At 35.2% G+C, this 25,107-nt stretch overlaps 1 protein-coding gene and 1 long non-coding RNA gene across 6 annotated transcripts in view; one reads left to right on the forward strand and one right to left on the reverse strand.

Annotated features, from left to right (window-relative positions):
* LIMCH1 (LIM and calponin homology domains 1) overlaps positions 1-25,107 on the reverse strand; it is a 374,176-nt gene that overhangs the window by 167,681 nt on the left and 181,388 nt on the right. The window lies entirely within an intron of this gene.
* LOC141517978 (uncharacterized) lies at positions 13,365-23,198 on the forward strand. Its single transcript, XR_012477038.1, has 3 exons — positions 13,365-13,547; positions 19,115-19,194; positions 22,783-23,198. It is a non-coding gene; the product is annotated as an uncharacterized LOC141517978 (long non-coding RNA).

A 25,107-nucleotide genomic window follows, 5' to 3' on the forward strand; every position in this document is an offset into this window, starting at 1 on the left:
TGAAATTATTATTATTGCATTGGGGGAGTTTTTTATTTCTAATTTTTTACATGTTTGCAATAGCCCTTGTACTCTAAAAGGTAGTCAAGTATTTTTTTAATTTTCACATTTTCCTGTGAAATATTATATATTCCTTAGCAATTTCATTTGGAATATCCATAAATTTTTATCTCTAGCTTTTCCAGAAATTATATATACATATATCATTTCTGGATAAATTATATGTGCACATAAAATTTCATAAATGCACATATATATGTATATAACACTTTGATCTTTCTGTTAGATTTATCCAAAACTGAGCCAGGGATATTGAAATCTCCTGCTACTATTGTATTATTGCCCATATCATTTTGAAGTTAATTTTTCATTTTTGAATTTAGATTCTAAGGCATTTGGAGCATATAAGCTTAATATTTTTATTGGTTGCTGTCTATAGTTATTTTCTGAATAAATTTCATTTTTTATTTCATATTATTAATGTTTATTTTGCTTTGTCTAACGGCATGATTATAGTCCTGGTTTTTTTTTTTCAGATTTTCAGATTACTGCATAGTAAATGTTCTTTTCCTCTCATTTTTATTCTGTACTATGGGTTTCTCTTGTTAGTAACAGATTTGAAAGTGTTTTGTTTTTAAATCTAATTTGTTGGTCTTTTTTCATCTAATCCATTCACATTTAAAAATTATGACAGTTAATATTTTTTCCAGTTCTTGTATTATTGTTTTCTTTTTTCCTGAACTGGGATTGTCTCCATTCCTCTAAAAACACAGTACTTCATCTTTTCATTCCTTTTAGTTTAATCTACATTAAGGCAACCCTAACCTTAATGGTCCTTTTACTCATTCTCACACCATTTTGGTCCTTATTTTTTTTAACCCCTTTACCTAATTTGACATTTTTCTTATTTTTCTTTTGCTTTCTTCCTTTCATCTAGTTAATTAATTCTTGCCCCATTTTTTACCTTTCTCTTCTGCCTGTCAACTTGTTTTGTTCATTTTTTAAATATCATTTACTGAACATTAAAAAAAAGGATTTCTTTCTCTCATTCTCAATATTCATATCTTCCCTGTTGAGTACTCTAGACTATTATTTTGTCTTTAGTCTCATGGAACTAAAACTTCTATAGTATCCATGTTACAGTTTAACTTCTAAACCCTTTCTTTGTCAGTGCCTTATAGAACTTGCCCCCGGATGAGGTCCCCCATTGTTCCTCATTCTTAGAACTATCAATTAATATAAAAAAGAAATAATTCAATATTAAAAAAACAGAAAGATATTAATGCATGCTGGTGATAGAGAGGACACTGTGCCATGCTAACCTCCTTACCCAAGATGAGTGTTTTCTCTATGCTCTAAACTCTTGAAGATTATACCTAATATAATCCTTTCTCTCTCTTTATAGGAAGATAACAGGAAGGATAGGCTGGTGTTACCTTACACTACATCCTTCCCATTATTTCCTCGTGCAATTTTCCTGTTGTGCTAAAATTGTATCTTGTTCTGATCCCCAATCACACATTTCCCCTTTTAGTTAGTATAGTAAATAAGTTTATAAGCAGACAGTATAAAGGAGAACAGCAGGAAATCAAATTGCAAATGGAAATCTGAAAGTCACGTATAAACCATCACAAAGATCAAAAGGAGTAAAATTTACAAACTGCATCATGCATTAACCAAAATTCACATCCTGGGAATATGTGATGAATCAGTAGAAGTGATTTAAGTGCTGTTGTGAAATTTCTGGTTCTATGATACGGAAATTCCAAACAAATTCCAACCTTCCACAGCTTGAGACCAGAAGATCATCAAAAAGTTGCTGATAACTTTGAGATAAAGTCTTTGAAGTTTTAATGATTACTTTCAGATGATTTGTTTATGCTAATAAAGTATTCCTAAGATGGCAGAGTTAGAAATTGGTCTGTTTCATGGCAGCTAGGTGGCACAGTGGATAGCGCACTGACCGTGGAGTCAGGAGTACCTGAGTTCAAATCCAGCCTCAAACACTTAATAAGTACCTGGCTGTATGTATGGCCTTGGGCAAGACACTTAACCCCATTGCCTTGCAAAAAAAAAAAAAAAAAAAACAAAACTAAAAAAAATTGGTCTGTTTCCCCAAAAACCCCTATAAAAAATGAGATCTCAAACTATTTCCCAACCACCATGCCCTGCCCAACTTTTTTCCACCTACTCCATGCTGCCTAGTGCTCCCAATTCTAATTCATGAAGATGGTACATGTATTACATTGATCTCAGTTGAATATGATGACAGAGAAATCATATCCTTAAGGAAGAAAAATAAAGTATGAGATAGTAAGAATGACATAATTAGATAACTTTTTTTTTCTAATTTGAAGGTAATGGTCCTTGGTCTTTGTTCAAAGTCCATAATTCTTTCTCTGAATACAGATGGCATTCTCCATTGCAGATAATCCAAAATTGTCCCTGGTTGTTGCACTGATGGAATAAGTAAATCTATCAAATTTGATCATCACCCCCATGTTGCTGTTAGGGTGTGCAGTGTTTTTCTGGTTCTGCTCATCTCACTCAGTCTCAGTTCATGGAAATCATTCCAGGCTTCCCTGAATTCCCATCCCTCCTGGTTTCTAATAGAACAATAGTGTTCTACATATACCACAGTTTCTTAAGTCATTCCCCAATTGAAGGGCATTCACTTAATTTCCAATTTTTTGCCACCACAAACAGGGATGCTATAAATATTTTTGTACAAGTGAAATTTGTATATCTTTTCATAATCTCTTCAGGATATAGACCCAGTAGTGGTGTCGGTGGATCAAAGGGTGTGCACATTTTTGTGGCCCTTTGGGCATAATCCCAAATTGCTCTCCAGAAAGGTTGAATGAGTTCACAGCTCCACCAACAATGTATTAGTGTCCCAGATTTCCCACATCCCTTCCAACATTGATCATTGTCCTTTTTGGTCATATTGGCCATTCTAAGAGGTATGAGGTGGTATCTCAGAGATGCTTTAATTTGCATTTCTCTAATAAGCAATGATTTAGAGCAATTTTTCATATGACTATTGATTGCTTTGATTTCTTCAGCTGTAAATTGCCTTTGCATATACTTTGACCATTTTTCAATTGAGGAATGGCTTGGTTTTTTTGAAAATTTGACTCAGTTCTCTGTATATTTTAGAAATGAGTCCTTTGTCAGAAATACTAGTTGCAAAAATTGTTTCCCAATTTACTACATTGAAGATCTGGGCAATTTGTCTGTTTTTTTTATTTCTTTATGGTTTTCTGGTATTTTAACTAGCCATGTGGGACATTTATAATTCCAGATTTCAATTGTATTTTCATTACTCCTTAATTATTCTCTATTTTGTTTCTTTGGTGAAACACCATTGTAATTCAAGTTTTTCTATTTGCCAATTTTTTGTACAGACTACAAATTCTGCTTTTATAATTCTTATTTCTGTTCAATCTTACCTTTCTTTTTACTACACTACAAAGACTCTGATTTAATTCCATTCTCTCTTGGGGATCCACTGGGTCCACTGCTTCAACAGATGTTTATTTATTTCTCTTTGTCTTACATTATTTTGTCATAGATGTCTGAATTCTCACCTGATATGGAGAATATACATACTTCTGCTACTTCATCTTCTCTGTTGATTATCTACTGATGCTCAAGGTCTTTATCTTTAATTAAGTTTTCTTCTTTCTGAGAAAATTTCCTTATATTGTTCACTTACATTCCTCTGTTGCTTGCTTTCTAACTCTTTCCCCTTTGAGTGCAGTTTCCCTGAGGACTGGAATTCAAAGAATCAGTCTTCTCCTATGCTGAGGAATTACAGTTTGATCAGTCTCAGTTTCCACCCAAAGTGACTTATAAGGAGATAGAACTGGTCACAGCTAGAAGTTAATCCTTATTCTTTCAAATTAGTGGAATGTAAAATAGCCACAAAATGCTAGCATCCCTCATAGTTCCTCTGTATTTCATCTCTCTCTCTAGCTGAGTCCTATTGAAACACAGAATGAAATTTCACAACTATTTAGGCCAGGACAAGCTTCTGGCTTTTAGTTGTGACAGAGGGAGAGAACTGAATTTTATTATAATTTCATGAGCCAGCTTTTGCCACACCTTTGGAGTGAAGTAAAATATGGGGAATTTGATGCCAGCATTAGAGATTAGGGATTAGCCTTCTATGCTGCTGGTTCCCTGAAGTTTTACCTTCTAATTATCTTTGGTGTCATATCTCAGAAATTAGGGAAATGCTTTATTTCTTACATATAATTCTATATCAGAAAGCTTTGAAATATATTTCAAAGACTAGGCATGGAAATTGCCTAGTCTTGCTGATCATATGATGCAAGGTCCCAAATATTTTTAAAAATTAAATTTATTTATTTTCCAACTACATGCAGAAAGTTTTCAACATCTAAATATTCACTTTTTAAAAAATGTACCAAAGTTATATTTTCTCTTACTGCTATTGAGATACTCATTCCTATCATATCATAATACATTATGTTCATAGCTATGGCAGCTCGGTGGTGCAGTGAATAGAACACAGGCCTTGAAATCAAGAGAATGGCAATTCAAATCCAATCTTAGAAAATTGACACTCATTATCTGTGTGACCTTGGATAGTCACTTAGCTCTGAATGTCTTGCATCCACGACCCTCTCTAGTCATCCTGATTGATATCTAGATGGCTCTGGAGAAGAAAGGGATACTGGTGAATAGCACAGTATCCCTTTACTCAAATCCAATTCATGTGCGTGTCATGATTATGACCTCTCTGATGTCATGGTGGTCTTCAAAATGAAGTACAAACATTATTAATAGTAGGCAGTGAAAACTTAGTTTTAGGAAAGTCTGAGATTGATTCTTACCTCAAATACTTTCTAACTAGGTGACTCTGGTCAAGTCACTTAACTTTTCTCGGCCTCAATTTTCTCATCTGTAAAATGAGATTATCTCACAAGGTTAGGCTATGGTGAAACTCACATGAGATAATTTAAATGTAAAATATTTTGAAAACCTTAAAGGTACTGCAGAAATATAAACAATCATTATTGCTATTATCATTCAAAGAATCTGTTTAATGGCAGCTAAGGCACCTTATTGGTAAAGGAAATCCTGGAGGTAAAAGATGGGGGCTTCAAAGGAACTTTGGAGTTAGTAGATCTAAGTTTGTTTCTTGACTGCTATAATTTCAAATATTTATGATGATGGGCAAATCACTTCTCAGATTTTCAGTTTTTTTAATAGGAAAAAATGGATATAGAGAATAATTGTACTAATTAAAGCTAGTAATGAAGTGGATAGAATGCTGAGCTGGTGTCAGGAAGGCCTGAATTCAAATTTGACCTCATAAACCTGGTCGTGTAACTTTGGAAAAGTCACTTAATCTATGTCTGCCCATTTCCTTCACTATGAAAGGGAACAATATTAGCATTGACCTCCCAGGATTATTGAAAGGATTAAATAAGTTTAGTAAAGTGCATGGTTCATAGTAAACACTATATAGATGCTAACTTTTATTGTTATCATCACTATTATTAACCTTATACTGTCATTAAAAAGATTAAATGAGAAGACAAATATTAAGCACTTTTTTAAACGTAAGCCATTCTGTAAAATTGTGTTGTGATTGATATATTAACCTCCTACCAATAGCACTGATGAATGAGAGTAGGCTTTCACTTATCTCCAGAGCTTGCTCTTGGAGTGATAATATCTGTATCATCACCTAATCTTTGATGTACTTGGACTGCAGATCCAGTCGAGCCCCTAGCTACCAGAGAGGACTTGTGCGCTGAACAGTCTACATGGCTGTTATTTTCTTATACTTAACAGCATACAGAATTGTGATAGAGCCAGCCTCATCTCCTCCTGCAATAGGAATTAGTTTTCCCAAAAAAAGACAACAAAACTGTTCATGGGAATTAATTGGGCAACTTCCTGGTCTCTTAAGGGTATTAAAAAGTCCACCATATCTGCAGCCTCTGACTTGGTGGATTCTGAATACCATGAAGATTATCATCCCCTACCATAGAGACCAGAAACATTTCCACATCGAGATAAAGGGAGGGAAGAAATTTCCAGAAAAGTATTATGATATCCTTGTTGCATATTCTTTTTTTGTTAAGGCAAAGTGAAACTCCTATTGCTAAATATTCAGTGGACTTGCAAGTGCTTCAATTAATAACAATAATCTTCCTAAGTCCAAGCCCAGTGCTCTATCCACTGCACCATCCAGATGGCCTGGCTTGGTGGAGGTTGGGGATCTGGAGACTAGGGCAATTTTCCTGTCTGTCTTCCCTGCTCCATGGGTGCCTGCCTCCCCTCTCCATTACTGCCCTTCAGTCCCCTCTCCATTTAGACTGCTGCCCACAGCAGGACTACCAAATAGATGACAGACAAGTTTCCTTCAAGTTCTGCCAACAGAAATGCTCTTGGGTTAAGAACACAAATATCTTGCTACTGAGATTTTCTTTAATAAGTTTCTGTATGTATATACACACCCACCAAAAACAAAACTCAAGTATTAAAAGGGTTCATGAGCTCGGATCATCTTTCATGGAGACACTGTGTTCTTGAACTATTTCAACAGCTCTATTTGTTCTTATAAGGGTCACAGATTTATTTAATTGCAATTCATCTTTCAATGGTTCATTATATGCCAAAGTATTACACATAAAGCATCGAGTTTGGGAGTGAGGGGATTGGGGGAGGGGTAGGACTTAAAATAGAAGACTGACATTAGGTCATATTGTTAATTGTAAAAAAGTTATTGCTTCTAGCTATTAAGGGTTGAATTTCAAATTCTAAATGCTAAGTAAACATCTAGAAAAAATACCTCAAAAGTAGTCTTGTCAATTGGCTACCAAAAACCTGCAATCTCTATTTTTTTTAAAAAAAGGCATACTTCCAAAATCTATTTTTAAAAAGTCTGTGGGACAAGTGGTAATATCATCTTTCAATGAATTCTAAAGTGGTAAAATTCCATCAAAAAGGGAAATCTCCATGCACTCTATATACATAGGTATGGTTAATAGAATTGCCTTGATCCTTATCAGAAACTGAATGGCAGCAGAATCCCAGAGGATGTTACTGGCCTAAGGCAGAAGAAATAAATTATACATGGGTCCAAGCACAGACAGAAGGGTTTCCTTTACACTATTTGGTCATTTCTCCAACTAAGCAGGGATGACATAGCAAGAGTGAGCCAAAAGGATGAACATGATCATATTTATACACCTTTTAAAAACCCTGAAATTCCAAATTAAAATAAAGCTAATTCTTTTTAACTAGTAAATTTAGCTTCTCTAAATTCTACTTTGTCTATCTTTTCCACAAGTGAATTATTTATTTAAGGGCTATCAAGTTGACCTATTTAAGAAAGATGCCAGTACCACTTATTTCAATATGATATATACACTTACTAGCACAAAGATCATAATATCATACCATTTTTTACTTATATGAGTTACATTTTCAAGGAGGTATGAAATTCCTTTGGGTAGATTAAGTATCCTTGAGAAAAGATACTGTAAACTTCCAGTATGCATGTTGCTCTACCAATTCAGTTGGGCAAGTCACTCTATGTTATTGCCTTATAATGATTCCTGAGGCATTAAGAGGATAAGATTTGACTAGAAAATGACCATGGTCATATAGCAATTATGTATAAGAGCCAAGATTTGAACTAAGGTCTAACTACCTCCAAGGGTGGCTTTCTATCAACAATGCCCCACTTACTCTCATAAAACCATAAAGAAATAAAATATTATATCTATCAACAGATCATATTTAGAATCTGCTGGAAAAGCACCCTATTACCCACAAATCACTATTTTAGTTTCCAATCTGGAAATTTAGCTATTTTGTTGACTAGAGAATTCTCATCCCCCCAAAAGTATTACTATCATCCTACAGATATTCCAGATAAATTTATTTAAAAGTCAACTGTATATCCTGACAATTATGAATTACTATCCATTATAAGAGCAATAAATGTATGAAAATTCCTTCCTAATGCACGTTCTTTATTTTTGTAATTCTTACATGCAATGACTATATTATCTTACACAATTGCCTCATGAAAATGATGAATGATTCTCTCTTCTTTTGTTAAAGGACTTTACAACTTTTTGATAGTCAAAGTAAAACAATTATCCTTCTTAGCAAGATCAATCTCCAGTCTCATGTCATAATGTCCAGTTATTGGACAACCTGAAATCTGAAACTTTGAGAAGAGTTAAAATTGTATTTTCCAAAAGTGAATATAAGCCTTACATAAATTTGCCTTAAATATATAGGGGGTAACAACAGGGGAAAATAGTTATAAAAGGAAAGAAATAGAATGTGAGTGCTAGAAGGAACCTAAAAGAATATCTAATTCATCCTTTGATTTTAGGGAGAACCAGTAGGAACAGGAGGAGAGCTGGTCTCAGAGTCAGGAAGACTTGAAATCAAGTCCTGCATTGACACGTTCTGACTTTGTGTTCACTATGGTTAAATCATTTAACTCCCAGGGTTTTAAAATAGCCCACTAAGTCTGAAATCTCAAAGAAGGAAGGGACCAACCCGTAATGGTAAAGGAAATCCATCTTCAGCAACTCAGAACAATAATAGGTGACATGTTCAATCCTTAACATTTTTATTTTATGGATGGGGAAACTTGACCTTCATATGGAGAGTTTCAAAAAAGCTTTGGAAAGGTCAAATGCCTGATTTGTGGTAAAAATAGAAAGTAGACCCCTTATCTCCTGACTTCTCGGAAGGTGCTATGATATCCATTTTCTAGAGAATATACTATTGAAAAGCATGCTGCATATCCAATATGTGGAGGAAAGATAACCAGTCACTTTGAACAATGTAACTTTTTAAAATTTTCATTTCTCCAATTCCCCCTCTCTATTTGTTCTTTGCTGCTAAGTTCATCTTTTCAAATTCTCCAAACCAGTTATCCTTTTAGAAGAAATAGTTATAGATCAGAGGTATTTTGACATGAGCACCTTTCATTCACCATAAGGGAAAAAGTAAAAGGGAAATCTGACACGTTTTCTCAGTTTGAGTTGTTCTTAGGGGGAAAAATAGTGATACAGCAACATCAGTAAATTCAGTAATAAGAAATTTATAAAGTAGATCTTTTCTTCAGGGAATCACAAATCAAAAGGAAATGGGAAAATGAAAATTCCTCCATTTCAAAAAAGAATCCAGAAGGCAGAGGGATAAAATGAAAATGTTTAACACAGGAGAACAAAGAAAAATAATTGGTTGCACAAAGCAACCAAGGAGCCAAAAAACACAGCTCCTGCTCCAGACCACTAGTCATGTCACAAGTATTACTGAGGTCAGATTTTTAATATGTCAAGACAGAGGACAGTCCTGGGAGGTGTAAAAAAAAAAACCCCAATGACTTCTAAAGTTGCATCTCTACGGTGTTAGTTGGGGTCATGGCCAACAATTTAGGGAGCTGTTTACCAATTTCATTCTCCCCTACTACCCACCGAAATGTTCATGGTGATAACATGCCAAAACTTACATGGGAATCAAACAGAAATAAAATACAAAATCATCTAAAACATACCCTAGTGATGTCATAAGCTATATTTTAATAGAGATAGCTGTGGTGGGGTTAAATGACCAATAAATGAAAATAAACTCTAGTACTTTCATCACACTATAGGGTGAAAGAAAAAGAAAAAAAGATTTTGTTTTAGACTTTCTTTTTGTCCCTAAAAGATCTACACAAGAAATCTGACAATTTTGCAAGCATCACAAAAAAAAGTTGTAAGAAGAATGAAGGAATACATGGTGAAATGAGGAGGTAAGATATCTTCCTGAAGGCTACTAAAATATTGTACATCATGTGAAAAAACAATGAATACAACATTGTTTCATCCATGTCTTTAATACTAATATCTAGCAACATAGCTCTTTGGACAATGACAGAAATTTGGTCAAAGATTGAAGCAGCAGCAAAGAGGATAGGAATACAGAGGATCCTAGGAAAAGAACCAGTGTCATACATAGATTGCCCAATCTGGTTGACTGAAATTCAACCCTTCAAAGATATTTGCAGGAAGATCTGAAGTCTTAAAGAGGATGACATTCATTTCATTCTATTCCTCACAAAACTGCTTTGGTCTTCAATTCCTATTATATATCTTATATATGTGGAAAAAATTATAAATCACTTGAGACGTCTCAGTGAGTAGTTTTTTCTGCTATTACATCTTTCAAATCTGCTGATCCAGTTAACCTCAACTAATCTGGCCTGATCTCATCCCATAGTTTTTTGTCTTCAAGTTGGTACAGTCTGAATATATTCCCCATTTCATCTGTCTGTTAAAATTTTTCTTTCTTCAAAAGACTGGTGCCACTGACTCCTTAAAGCTTTTCTTGACACCATACCCAGCTACCCACCCCAACTGAAGTATTCCTTCCCTATTAAATTTCCGAGTGATTTCTCTGCATCTACCCCTTCTATAAGTCTAAATTGCATTTTACTTATCTATAGTTATATCATAGCATATCACCTCTGCAGAATGAAATCTCTTAGAGGACTGAGGTCCTCATTTTTGATTCTAGGTCTAGCATTGACATTTACAGATGGGGATAGGCAGGACTGGACTTAGAATTTTATTAGCATAGAAAGTTCTCAGTAAGGAAATTTTCTCTCTCAAGGCAAAAGAGTTCATTCTAATCTTAGAGAAGTGTTTTTAAGGCAGAAATTTAAAAACATGTACACAAATCAGATTAAAATGTAACTCAGAAAATTTTAACAAAATAAACAAAATTACAATATAAAACAGATAATTTTAAATATGCAGCACAGGTAACATTTAGTCACCCTAATTCTTTTTCGGTCTGACACTACTTGTCTAAGAAGCTGAGGGGAAAAGTGGTTTCCCAAGGATATCACATTATATATGGGTCAGAAGTGGGACTAGAACCTAGGTATTCTAGAAAAAATTCTCTAATCATGAAATCATCCTCCCTTACATACATATCTATTACATTAAAATTTGAATTAATGAAAGAACAAATTACTTCTTTCTGATCTATTTTCTTTCTGAAAATTTTGAGTAAAAAGCAAAGGTTCTCAAGGAAAAAGACAATTCATGCTTGTAAAGATGATAAAAGACATTGATGACATCTCCCCAATAATAACAAATTAGCAGCAGCAATTTGAGTAGACTTGCTTAAAATTGTTAGAGTCCACAGTCCTATACCTACCTAGATTTGCTTCATTTTCCTTACATTTTTAAAGATACATTTGCCATTTAACAAAGAAAAGTTTAGAGATTAGAGAAAACTCATCTATATTTCTGTAACCAAAGTGTCCCTGAGTCCTGGATAACTAAAAAGTTGCATAAAATGGTAATGGAGCCAAAATCTTTGCCAATAATTTAAGACTGTAAAGTTCTATTCTCTCAGTTCATAAAAAATTTTCCCTCATGAGCATTAAAACATCTTGATTATTGCTTAAGACAGTATACCTTTCCCAAAGTTTTTAGTCTTCTACCTTCACATGCCCACCCCTGTAGCCCCAAAACAATCAAATACACTTAAGTTATTAAAAATGTATTGAAAGGAATTAACAAGACATCTGAAAAAGAGCCAAATTATCTCCTTTCAAAAAGATTTTCCAGAGAAGAATAAGTCCCTACCCTTTCAGTCACATTTCACTGAAAGGTGAATCTAGAGCAGTTACTTACAAAATAAACCTATCTGCATAATCTACTTTGGTATAAAACTGGCTGGAGGTAGGGGGGCTTATAGGGCTTCTAAAAGTCTCTTTCCTAGATGTGTTTTTATATTGAATACTTTTAGTAGAAGTTTTTCACATCCCAGGCAATGGCAACAGAGGCAAACCATAAAGAGAGCAGTATATTTTCCCAGATGGCCCAAGCTCCAGCATCTGCAAGGAGAGGGTGGTTAAGGTTCTTCTCCAATTAGCAGTCAAATGGATCTCAGTGATTAGCTACCTCCATACTTGGGGAAGAGGAGCATTAAAGCAGCACATGAACATCAAGGAAGAATTTACACTTCAGCAGGCTACTGAAACTTGCAAACCTTTTTTTAAGAAATCTTTTTGCAATCTATAACCCACTCAGACAATGCTTCACAGTTGCTGCTGAATCAGCCACACCAAGAATAATCCTGCAGGAAGAAAACTGCAGACTCCAAAGCCATTTTGGTAGATTAAGCACATTGTAGGAAATATCAGTAAAGACAGGACAAAAATGAGCACTTGGCTTAATAAGGATCATAAAAATAGATTTCTCAGCTCTTGGAAGATGATGGTATTGCTGCTGGGACTCTGGGCTTTGTTTCAGTCCAGTTCTAGAAACTTGGCAATGGAAAATTTCCTACTCATCTATATCTAATGCCATGAAATCTTTAGTATTTGAATAGGTATGCCTGGATCTTGTCAAATTCTGTTCCATAAAGAGCCTCTATTCCAGCCCATGCTAACAATAAATATTGACCCTGGGGGAACAAGGGCTCAGATGGCCCTGCTTGGTTTGGCAGCAGAAGATTCAAGTTTCTTTCCCTCTAGCTCCCCTCTCCTATATCCTTGGAGAAGAGAAATAAGAGATATTGGAAAAGGAAGGGATTCATATTAGCAATAACAAGAGAGTGGTTTGAAAGGGAGCTTCTTCAATAGAAATAATGTCTCATTTCCAAACTGCCATATTTTCCACGTGTTCTTCTCAAACTAAGCATTGGGGAACGGAATCATGGTTTGTGCAAACTCTTGAAACTCAACAGATAAGGCTCCAAATTTCTTGCAGAAGATACACCCCATTCTTTAGAGAATTATTTTTTAATTTCCTTATTCTGACCAATATAATTCACTTGCTAACCTCCTTAAGGAATTCTGTTCTCCCTTTGTATGACAGAAAAGTTAATGAGAACCAACAGAGTTGAAGAAAGATCAGGGAAAATGTTGTCCTCTGGAAAGAAATTCAAACTTGTTTTTTTGCTATCAGTGCCACTACCTAACATTCTGTACCAAATAGGAAAGCACAAGTGATTTCCCTTTTCCCTAACCTAAATTTCTATTTTTTGAGATTTACTTACCCCAGGAGATTCTCAACTGCATCCACAAACATCAACACAGCCATATTCAAGATGTGCTGGATGCTTTTCATGGTTTGGTCAAACTCAGTACCAAACACAATATCCAGATCTTTGTTACATTTTCTTTCCAGAAGCAGTCATCATCATAGTAAACACACTCCTCTGGCCAAGAGCGGACTGCTGTTCACAGACGGAGAAGCCAAAGCAGTTCCTTAGCAGTTGGAATGCTACTGCAATAAAAGGGAACTCACTGGAGGAGAGGCTAATGACCACACCTATTGGGGAGGGAGGAGAATCTTGCTGCCCTTGAGGAAAGAAGTAAAATCCCCCAGTGAAGTCCATTTGAGGACCTACTTCACAATTTTGAGAGAAAGCAAGAGAGACATCATGAGGTGATCTAAAGAACCCTAGACTGAAAATCAAGAGGCTGGAACTCTAGTCTTGGCTCTGCCAGTAAGGAGCTTGTGTGACCTTGGGTAAGTCGCCCACTTTGGAACTTGGTTTCTGCATCTGTAAAATTGTGTGTTGGACTAGACTTCTAAGGTTCCTTAATATTTTTCAATTTCCTAATTCTAGATCAAGCTATAAGCTTTAAAGAACATTATTTACATTTGGTCATTTCATTTCATGTGACAAAAATTCAGCTCTTACTAAGAATTACATTTCTGCTCCCATTTTTGACATCATTTTATTCCTCACATGAGACATTCTGTGGCATTAGTAAAAATACTAATAGAGGTTCAAGTTAAGCATCACACTAATCTCCCACTCTTTCATTCTTCTCTAATCCTATCAAAAGAACAGAAAATATGTTTATCCACAGATTCTTAATATAAAGGCTGCAACATGTGGCAAGCTAATTACTAAAAGTTATTTAATAGTTTTAATGAATATCTGTTATTCTCCTATTTCCTTTTATGATCTGTGGTTTAGATTTTTTTTAAAACTTGTGTTGAAATTTTCTTTTAAGTCAAACCAATGCAAGGTTTTGGGATGCATAAATTAAAATTGTGGTAAGCCTTAATTTAAAATCAAAATGAAACTGAAATATTTTGTCTTGCATAAAAAATTAGAGGGAAGGACACATTTTTGCATATATTTGGAAATAAGGATAGGTTGAAAATTCCTGCAGGCAGCCAGCTAATTACCAACTAGATGTCTTGCAAGTTCTCCAGAATTTGCCTGCCAAGACAAACTTCCTACAAAAACAATCTCAGCTGAAGGCAGTTTTCAGGAGAACTGCTGTCAGAAACACAGCATGTTGTGCTTCATTTTCATACAGTGCATTGACTACACACTGAGGTGTTGTTTGAGGAACTGTTTTTTTCCTATTGCCTAATGATAAAACTTTTTGCACAAACACATTATTTGTACATGGTGTAAATTAAAATCCTATAGAGGTCCTTCTTTAGAGCAGCTATAACTAAGAAGAGAAAAAGCCCAACCTCAGTTTAGACTTTCAGTTTCTATTTTTTTCTTCCACAGAGTTCTTAAAGGGATTTATTCCTAAGGGGAAAGTGTAAGGAACTGATGATGTCATGTTATAAGCTCTGTTACATTCTGTTAAACAAAAGATAAGGCAGAAGTAAGTGGTTTCTTTCCTTACAGAATGCTATTTTTCATTGACAGGAAGGAAAATTTAGAAAAGAAAAACTTTTTTACAGAATTGCTATATATAACCTTCCACCTCTGCAGAGACACAGAGGACCATGAAAACAAGAGAGGAAAAATGATTGATTTTAGGTAAACAGATTCATACCTCAATTTACAAATGCAGACCTCTGCTCATGTAGATTTTTCTCTGGACAATGAATAGAATGAGTCTCTAGTTGGCTTCCTGAATTCAATTCTATTCAACTAACATTTATAAAGAATTTACTATATGTTCTCTAGATACTGTACTAATTAACAGGAATACAAAGACCAAGAAAAAATCCTATCCTCAAGCACTTACAATCTACAAACTGCAGCCCAGGACCAGTGAAAAGCATTAACAGTGAGTGATATAGAAAATTATGTTTCTAGTCATTGTAGACTGATTCAGATCATTGGGGTTTAAAATTAAAACGATTGATTTCTCAAATTATTGCCCTCAAAAATAGTCAATAACATGTTTAGCATTTCAACCTAAGTGGGTAAATTTTCCCTCTAGGTCTAAATTTTGCTAGCTTCATACTAATTTCCAGAAACAATACCTACACGTAGCAAATATTCAATAAATATTTTTGATTGACATCTTGGTGCAAATTCCTAGTTCTAAAATTAGCTAGCCATAATCTCTTTTCTGATCACCAGTTCCCACATTACCAACTGTCCTTTGGATATTTGAAATTGGATGCCTTATCCAAAATAGAGTTAGTATTCTCCCTAAGCCCTCCTCTCTTCCAAATGTCCTTATTACCAAGGGCATTGCCAATCCCCAATCACGTAGATTTTCAATATTGCAAGACTCTATTCTTCTTCCACATCTCATATCCAATCTATTGTCAAATCCTATTTTTTCTGCCTGTGTAACATCTCTTCTCCTCACCTCTCACCTAGACTACTTCAAGAGTCTTCTACTCTCCCCACTTTAAATTTCTCCCTATTCCAATCTCTCTTGCTCTCAGATGTCAACATGATTTTCCTGATGTAGCTTTAATTATGTCACTTAATTATGTCATTGTTGTTCAGTCATGTTCAACTCTTCATAATGTCATTGACCATAGCAGACCAGGCACTTCTATCTTCCACAGTCTGTCCATGTTCATGTTCCTTATTTCCATGATACTATCTCATCCTCTGCTACCCCCTTTTCCTTTTATCTTCAATCTTTTACAACATCAAAATCTTTTCCAATGAGTCCCATCTTCTCATTAACTGGCCAAATTATTTAAATATCCTCTTTAGTATTTGAATAGCTTGAATTAATGTGTCAATTAACATGCCACCCCAACTTCTCAATACATTTCAATGGTTTCCTACTTACTTCCAAGATCAAATACAAAATCCTCAGTTGGGCATTTAACAACTTCCACAACCTGGCCCCATTTTACCTTCTCAGTCTTTCCCCATCTACATAGCATTCTTTACTTACCACATTCCAACTCCTTACTCCATGGTTTTGTCCTGGCTGCCCTCCATACCTGGACCTAATTTCATCCTCTGTCCTCCTCCTAGCTTTAATAGTTTTCATGTTATTTGTCCTTTGTTCTTCAAGAGTACCATGACATCAGGGAAGTGATGCCATAACATGCAAGTGAATTGGATTTAACTGAAGGAGGATTGTACAAAGTCACTGGCCTCACTTTCTCCTCCAGAGTCATCTGGGTCCAGGTCAGGGTTTTGATCAGCACAACTGAAGATGATGGCCCTAAAGATTCAATTTCTTTCTACAGAAAACCTTTCCCATCCTCCCTAACCCTCTGCTACTGATGCCTTCTCTCTGATATTATCTTCCATTACCACTGGATACACACACACACACACACACACACACAAACACAAGCATATCTTTCATTTTCTGAGATTATTTAGATGTTATCCATCAATTAGAATGTTAGGCTCCATGGAGCAAGAGTTTGTATTATCTTTGTATCACCAGTGCACATAGTAAATACTTAATAAATACTTTTGATAGTTATTATCTAAAGGTGCAATTAGTTTTGCTGTTTATTTATTTCATACTTTGTTTCACACAAATATTTCTTCCTCTGAACCATGGCTTTTTTTTTCTCCTCAAACTTTTGAAAAACATTAAGTTCAAGAGGTATCATTCTAAAGAATAAAAGTGAGAGATTGTTTCACACAGACCACAAAAATCAATGAAAAATCAATAATAGACACTTAAGAAACAGGAGTGGCAGAATAATAGCCTAATAGTCTAGGAAGGTCTTCACTTTCTCTTCCATTCTTCGGGACTGACTAGTTCTCTTTCTGGCAAAACTGAACAACAGAGAATGGGAAACAAGACTTTAGCTGGCATGAAGGAGGAGGGAGTAGATTTGGTTACCACTGAAGTTCTAATCATAAGGGTCAGAGTTCAAGAAAATACAAGACTTCAGTGCTATGACTCAAAGACTGTCTGATTCAAACAGTAAAAGAGCCAAACAAATAACCGCAGACACAATAACGTTCATAGGGGGGGGGGGGAAATAACAAGAATGGGAAGCTGCCACTGAATTCTCTGAAATGCTCAGAAAAGATGAAAGAAAGATGTATGTTACATAGAGTTTTGATGAGGGAACATTAGTGATAATGTATTTTAAATTATGTGTGTCTACATGTATTATGGATAATATATCTATGCATACACATAAACACGAATCTATGTATTCATGAATGCTCCACTAAGCTTTGGAATTCCCCCAAACCTGTCCAACTAACTGAATGGAGCTACTTTTTTTTCTGCCAACTGTTTCATTTTTGAATTCACTGTATGAACTAAGACTTTTCTAGTTATAAATTGTGTGGGTGGGCATATCTCTCTGGGTATAAAAGTCCAATGACCACACTGATTAAGAATGTCAAGAAATCAAGAACTAAGCCATCCCTCCGAAGTCAACAATGATAAGAGGAGCAGAGACTCCAAGGTATGCTGCATTTTCTATCTCTACTCCTGTATTTTTGCTTGCTTTAGAGTTAAACATCTTTTCCATTTGAGACTAACTTTAGGGCCAAGTTCCACAACTCAAAACTAGACATCCTTTTTTGGAGGGAGAGGGTAAAATTTTTCTCCTGATGTGCCAAGGGGGAGGAGAGAGAAAATCTGTCATTAAATTCAGCTTTATCTATATTACCTCACAAGGGCTGAGGATTTTCCATTGCCAGAAGGGAGCAATTCTTTTTTTTTATACAGTACTACTTACCTTCCAGTTTTTACTGATCTTTCCAAAATAGGACAAGGAGTTCACAGAGAGAGAATCATAGAACTACTTAGGACTTATAATGACTGTATCAAAAACTGGGGTTACATAAATTTTTCCTTAAGAAAAAAAAAAGAAAAAAATCCCTCCTTCCTGTGTTGGTTGTTTGAAATTTCAGTGAATGGGGAGGGTGGGGAAAGTGAATCTTCCTCTCCATTCTTGTGACCCTTTTGTTTTATAATTTGTAAGTTTATTAGACACTTATGTGCTAAGCATTTACAAATATCCCTTGTTAAAGTTAGAAGAAAGCTTTACCTCAATTGTCCAAGAAATGTGTTTCAGGGGCAGTTAGGTATTGCAGTGGATAGAGCACTGGCCCTAGAGTCAGGAGGACATGAGCTCAAATTCAGCCTCAGACACTTAATTATTGTGTCACCTGGAGCAAGCCACTTAACCCCGTTGCCTTGCAAAAACCAAAAAAAAAAAATTGTTTCAAGATAGAGTTTCGGCAATGAACTACAGGCTTGAATGGAGTATGTTGACCTCTACCTTCATACCTTGCTCTCTGTCTCCATCTCAGTCTCTCTTATCTCTTTCTCCCTTTTTCTCTCTCTGCTCTATTTTTTTAAAGCCACTCTTTTTTTTTTTTTTTTTTTGAAGGCAATGGAGTTAATTGACTTGCCCATGGTCACACAGCTAGGTAATTATTAAGTGTCTGAGCTGAATTTGAACTCAGGACCTCCTGACTCCAGGGCCTGTGTTCTATCCTCTGTGCCACCTAGCTGCCCCTTATGTCACTCTTTAAATTGGCTTTCAGAACAAGGAAGTAAGAAGAAAATAGTACCAGACCTGTGAGTGGCAATGCACACAACCAATGTCAAATAAGTTACATAGCTTCCTTTTTCTAGGGTGGGATGTTGGAAATGAGCATTTGTGGGAATGTCACAGTTGTTACTGGAATTCTGGTGGGGTGAAAGAAAATTGGAGAAACTCAACTTAAACTGACCACACAAAAATGTAATTTCTGAAAGAGATTAAAGCCCAACACAAAAGCTTCCATCAAATTTTCTTAGTATTCCTAATCCATCATGAATCTTCCTCTCTATTCTTATGTAGCCCCTTTGTTTTGGGGTAAGGGAACTCCATTGTATAATAACACATATTACAATGATATATGTTTCTATTTTCTCCCCCAACAGAAAGCAGGTTCCTTGATGATGGGGCTGCTTTACCCAAACTTTGAATCTTCCCCAGAAAATAGCACAGGACTCTGCAAACAGTAAGACTTTAATAAATTATTGGTTAAAAACCTGGACTTTACTTGAAAATTTTCTTTTCAATTATTCAGTTTTGAGCAAATTCTTTTATCCTAATGTTTGTACAAGAAATGGTTTTAAATATTTTCCCCCCTATCAAACAGGACCTGTAATTTTCTTTGGTATGAAAACTCTCAGTGAGGTCTCTCCCTTTTCCCAATTACTGTGCAACATAAAAGGTACCCAAGTCTCAGAGAAGTTAAGTTTTTTGCCCAGGGTCAAACAGCCACAATGCATCAAAGACAAGACTTCTACCTAGGTCTTTCTGACTCCAAGACCAGCTCTCCAACCTGCATGTCACACTAACTCTTAAAGAATTTAACATTTCCTTCAAATATGGTAATGTCTTCTCAAATTTCATTATTTTTCTTTTCTTGCCTTTCTCTGATCTCTGATCAACAGTCAAACTACCACTGTTCTTGCTTTCATAAAGCCAAGCAAATATCAACTTCCTTAAGTACACAAGAGTTTTCTGGAAGGTTATTTTTGAATTCTTTTCAGTAAATCCCATTGCAAGCAATCTGTTTTGTAACTCTATCTTTTAGACTAAAAAAAAAATGCAGTCACTTTTCCAAAAAAGACATTCTTGAGTGGGTTTGGGTGACCAAGTAGCCAAGTTTAGAATGATATGAAGGAAATCAAGATTTTGTCCTCACTTTGGAAGAGTTGTCTACCACTGGCCACTTTTGTGTTGATATTTTTTACCTTACTCTGTGGCACTGGCAATTCCACCAGGGCCAAACTAACTAACTAGTAGGATTAGAATGATTCTTGAAAAATGAGACTTTGCTTTAAAAAAAGGAAAGGAAAGAAGAGGCCAATGGAGAAAAGAGAAAGGTTCATCTCCTAAAGATAATTGTATCTTTGTTTGTTTCTTTTTTTAAAAGATAGTTTGGGTTAAGTGATCTGCCTAGGCCATATAGTTTCTAAGTGTCTTAAAGTCAGAATTGAGCTATAGTCTTCTTGACTCCAGGGCTAGTGCTCTAGCCAATGACCCACCAGCTGGCCTTGCCTAGCTGTTTCAAGCACACTACAGAGTAGTCAGTTTGAGTACAACCACCTTGACAAAATGAATTTAAATCTGAATTTTCAGTTTGGACATTTTAAACTAAAATATCTTCATTTAAAAAGAACTTCATTTGAAACTGAACTGAGCAGTACCTTCTGAGGTCTCAGGATAAAATCATGGTACCTTTTATTAGATGATAAACTCAGACACAATTTTTTGTACATGATCAATATAGGGATTTTGCTTCTTGATTATACAGGTTTGGAGCAGTTTTGCTTTCTTTTTTAAGAGTTGGGAGTAAGGAGAGTGGGGTGGGGAGAGAAATAGATAGGGTTATTTGAGAAGCAGCAAGAAGAGAAGCTAGATTTTTTATTTATTGAAAAAAATAATTCTACATTTGGATTAAGGAAAAGTGATAACTAGAAGTAAGGAGATCTAAGTTCTGGTAGGAGTTGGAATAACTTCTAAAGGAAGACTTCATTTTTACCCATTGTATGAAATGAGAAAATCAGATCATATGACCTCTATTTTGCTACATCAAAACAAAGCAAAAAAAAAACCCTCTAAGATTCTATAAGACTAAGATGCCTGTTGTTCTTTTAGAAATGCCCCAATGAAATGGCAAAATTCTAATGGAAGCCTAGAAAGGAAGGACTGAGGGAGGGAGATGCACCAGTTCAATTAGAATCTAAAGGAAGGTCCCACTTTTTGCTACCATCTTCAATGATAAAGAAAATTATCTCATCTGGGACAAGAAAAAGATAATTAAGTCAAAGAAGGGGATCATAGGCAAGCATTTTGTACATATGTTCTTTTCACAAAAATGTCTAACATTCCAAGATGAAACAAAATTCAGGATGCTCTTTTCTGATGCTAAAACTGGGGTTCCAGCTTCGTGGTTTTATTGTGCAACCTTCTGAGACTTGGCCCTCAGGAGGGTAGCATTTTTAATTCTTTGGCAAGGCCAAGGCTTTCTTTGAGGCTGTCTTTCTCTGGCCACAGTTAATAGCATCACTAACACCTAACAAAGAATGCAAGCATCTGCATACAGCCCTTACCCAGCTTCAGATGTCAACAATTGTTAAAGAAGAAACACAGACCCTGAACTCAGGGCTTAGCTTTGTTGCCAGGAAATGATTTTCAACTACTTTGCTTTAACACCTTCACCCCTGAATTTTCTGCAACCATAGTTAAATCCAGAGGCTAAAATATATTTAGTCCTAGCTTTTAAGTCTCCATGTGTTTATAATTTGGAATCACTATTTTTAAACGTGCTTTTATATTTATCTTCAAATCAAACAGCTGGGTTATCTAAACAGATTGCATTCTCAATTCCACAAAGCAGTTAGGTCACACTTCTAAAGAGCCTCACATGGTGTCCAGGCATAGGGAATATACACCTAGTTCAATTGCTTAGATCCCAGATATTACTGATGGTGATAATTTTCACCATCACAATCAACAATAACATGTCCCTCTCTCTGACAACAGATAGACTGTGCTAGAAGTCTGATGGTGCACCCTAAATGATTGATCATTCACTTCTTATCCCCTTATTTCCTCTGGCTGAGGAGCCTGAAATTGGAGATTTCCTATATTTCCATAGCCACAACTTATATCTAGACTTAACCTGACCCAAATCCCTAGTTAACTCCAAAACTATCTGCAAAGGTTTAAAAAGAGAGAAAAAGACATAGTTGTTCAAGTACTGCACTTTGTTTTCTTAAAATATCACTTAAAATATCACCCCCTTCTCTGGTCTTGGATTATTAAGCATCAGTAGAAAAATTCCCCTATATTTAGTGTTATCCCAATATAAATAATTGCTTTGTATTTTTGGTATATATTTCCACATAATAACATACATAAATATCACCATTTATATCTCATATATGTAATTTCATCTTTTCCCAGCACCTAGGGGTAACCTAGGTGACTCAGTGGATAGAGTGCCAGGCCTGTTGTCAGAAAGACTCATCTTCCTGAGTTCAGATCTGCCCTCAGACATTGGGTGAACATGGGGAAGTCACTTAATTTCATTTGCCTCAGTTTTTTTTAATCTATAAAATGACCTAGAGAAGGAAATGACAAACTCCAGTATCTTTGCCAAGAAATAACCATAAAGGGGTCAGACAAAATGATTGAATATAAACAGCCCCTAGGGTCTGGCACTTAAGCAGCTGACTAACTAATAAATGCTTGTTAATTGACAAAAGCAAGCCTTGGTAACATTCTCTTATCTTGAAACAGAAAATTATTCTTTAAGGAACGTTAGTAAAATGATTGAAACTGTCCAAGATGTCAAATTTTGTCCAATTTGTCCAAGCTGACAAATGAATTAAGCATACTTGGAAAAAGAAAAAAAAACAACTTTATATTGCCTAGCATACCTTCACCCACAACAATAAAACTTCAAACTTCATTTATATGCATCTATAGAACATTATCCTTTGTCTAACTTATAAGTCTTAAACAGAACCTTAATAAACAAATTCTTGTTGAATGATAAATAGATTCATATATGCATTACATCATTTGACAGGTCCGACAATGAGTATGTGAAGGATTCAAGACTTTATTAGGATAAGAATTGACAAAATGGAAAACTCCTACTACTATACACAGTTCTCATGTGGTATGAAATCTGAGATTCACCTGTGAGGGTTTTGGAGACAAACTCACAAGTGCCAGAGGCAGAACTTGAAGCCAGATCTTCTAGAAGCTAATTATAGTACTCTATCCATTATGCAATGTCACTTCTCATGTAAAAATAGATGCATTCCTAAAATCTATGTAAAATAAATGTTCAATAGAATTAAAAGGTAATTACTAAATGAATTAAGGGTTTGCTATATAAAAGCACACTATGTTAAAAATTCTTTTGTAAAGAAATCCTTGGTTTTTCTATTTTCTCCAATTCACATTTTTATAGACTTAATTGTCTTAATGTCATTTCTAGCTGACAAAGTTAATAATAATAATAATAATAATAATAATAATAATAATAATAATAATAATTGCTATGGGTCTGGCCAAAAGATCAATTTATCTTCAATTGTCTTCATTTTATTATTCACATGTGAATGAATGATTGAATGAATTTATTTAATAAAAAGTAATTAACACTTATCTGGTGATCAGTCATGTATCAGGTACTTCAAATACATTTAGAAAGTATTTCAGTAAGATCATCCCTCTATTGAAAGAATTCACACTTTAACTACATATCAACATTGAAATGGTTGATCTGCAGGTCCAGACATCCTACAGCTTACAGTGGTGAGCAGATGCCAGTGCCAAGGTAGAAAGCACATATAAGAAGGGCAAATGCTGATAATTGAACCAGGAAAACCTAAGGATCCAGTAGTATGGAAGATGGTAAGGCTTTGCAGTACCCCAGAATATAAGGTTATTACATAAAACACTATGCATCAGAAAGGCAGCAGGTTGAAAGAGAAAATATCAATCAAGAGACAAGATGTAATTTAAGGAAGGAAAATATAAAGTGAAAGAAAGAAAAGAGATTTCAACTTTCAGATGGGCAAAAAGAACAGTTGATTCCTCCAAAAATGCTTTTTTTTTTAGCAACTGTTCCTTTGTCCTGAACCAGTTTCAAAATATAAAGAGTCATATTTTATAAGATAGTAGAAACAGCATAATGATCATAGGCTCATGTATTTAGAGCCTAAAGGAATTATCAGGCCCAGTTCCCTCTATTTACAGAAAAGGAAACTGATTTCCAGAGAGGTAAAGTGACTTACTCAGGGTTGCCCAATCTGAACTAAGGTCTTCTTTTAGTCCATCTTGTACATCTAATTCCTCTTGACCCTCATTACCCTTAACTCTGGTTCTGGAGTTCTTCTTTTAGTGTCTCCCTCAAACATACTTTCCCTCTTCCCCTCTCATATTTCACAGGGTTGGTACCAACTTTATAGATAAATTATTTAAATAGTTTAGGTCTCAGAGTTAGACTGAGTCACACATATGACTGATGAAAATTGGAAATTGTCAGAATCAACCTCAGCTCAATTATGCTATTAATAGTTTAAGAAAATCAACATGAATAATCAGTTTTAAAGATTGCATTAGTTTAAAGAAAAGAATTATGGCATTTTAATGCAGCTTCTAAACTAACTAAAGTATAAATGATAAAAAAATAAGTATCCAATTAATAAAGACAGAAACAAAGTCATCGCCTTCTCTCCCATTTTATCTATATTTATCAGGTGAGAAAATGTCTCACTTAAACAAAGACTTTGGATTAAGTATGAAAAACCCTTGAAAGTCACAGGATGAATTTCAGTAATATTGTACAGGAAACCTGTTTTGAGTTAGGTGAGGGACTGAGTGAAGTCCTTGGTAATGGTTTATGGAAGCTGACATAAAAACTATGGAACCCAAAAAAAACTGAGCAAAGAAGGGAACATCCCATTCAAAACCCTGCAAAAAAAAATCAATCGGGGCTTGGGATGTAGGACATAGCTATCAGACTCTATCTTCATCTTAATCTTGATCACCTCACCACTCCTCTTGTATAGAAGAGAACCTCAGAATCTTGGGAAATTGGAGGACACCCATCTTCCATAGGCATCCTATCAGAATCCCCAGATCAGCTAAAGAATGTTTGTATTGGAAATCAAGAAAAAGAGGAGAGAAACACAGGGACCTGCCAAGAAGCTAGCAGAATCTTCCTTAGGACTCTATCTGTTTATAAATCAATAATCACTCTATGAAGAACACCAATAGTGATTATGAGCTACAATATCAGAAAAGGCATCCTTAATCTTAATGCAAGTGGGTCTTGAGAAGAATTGAAAATTATATAACAAACTTAAAAAAAAACAAATCTCAATCCATATAGCAATAT

This window comes from Macrotis lagotis, chromosome 3 (genome assembly GCF_037893015.1).
Source record: "Macrotis lagotis isolate mMagLag1 chromosome 3, bilby.v1.9.chrom.fasta, whole genome shotgun sequence".
NCBI lineage: Eukaryota > Metazoa > Chordata > Mammalia > Peramelemorphia > Peramelidae > Macrotis > Macrotis lagotis.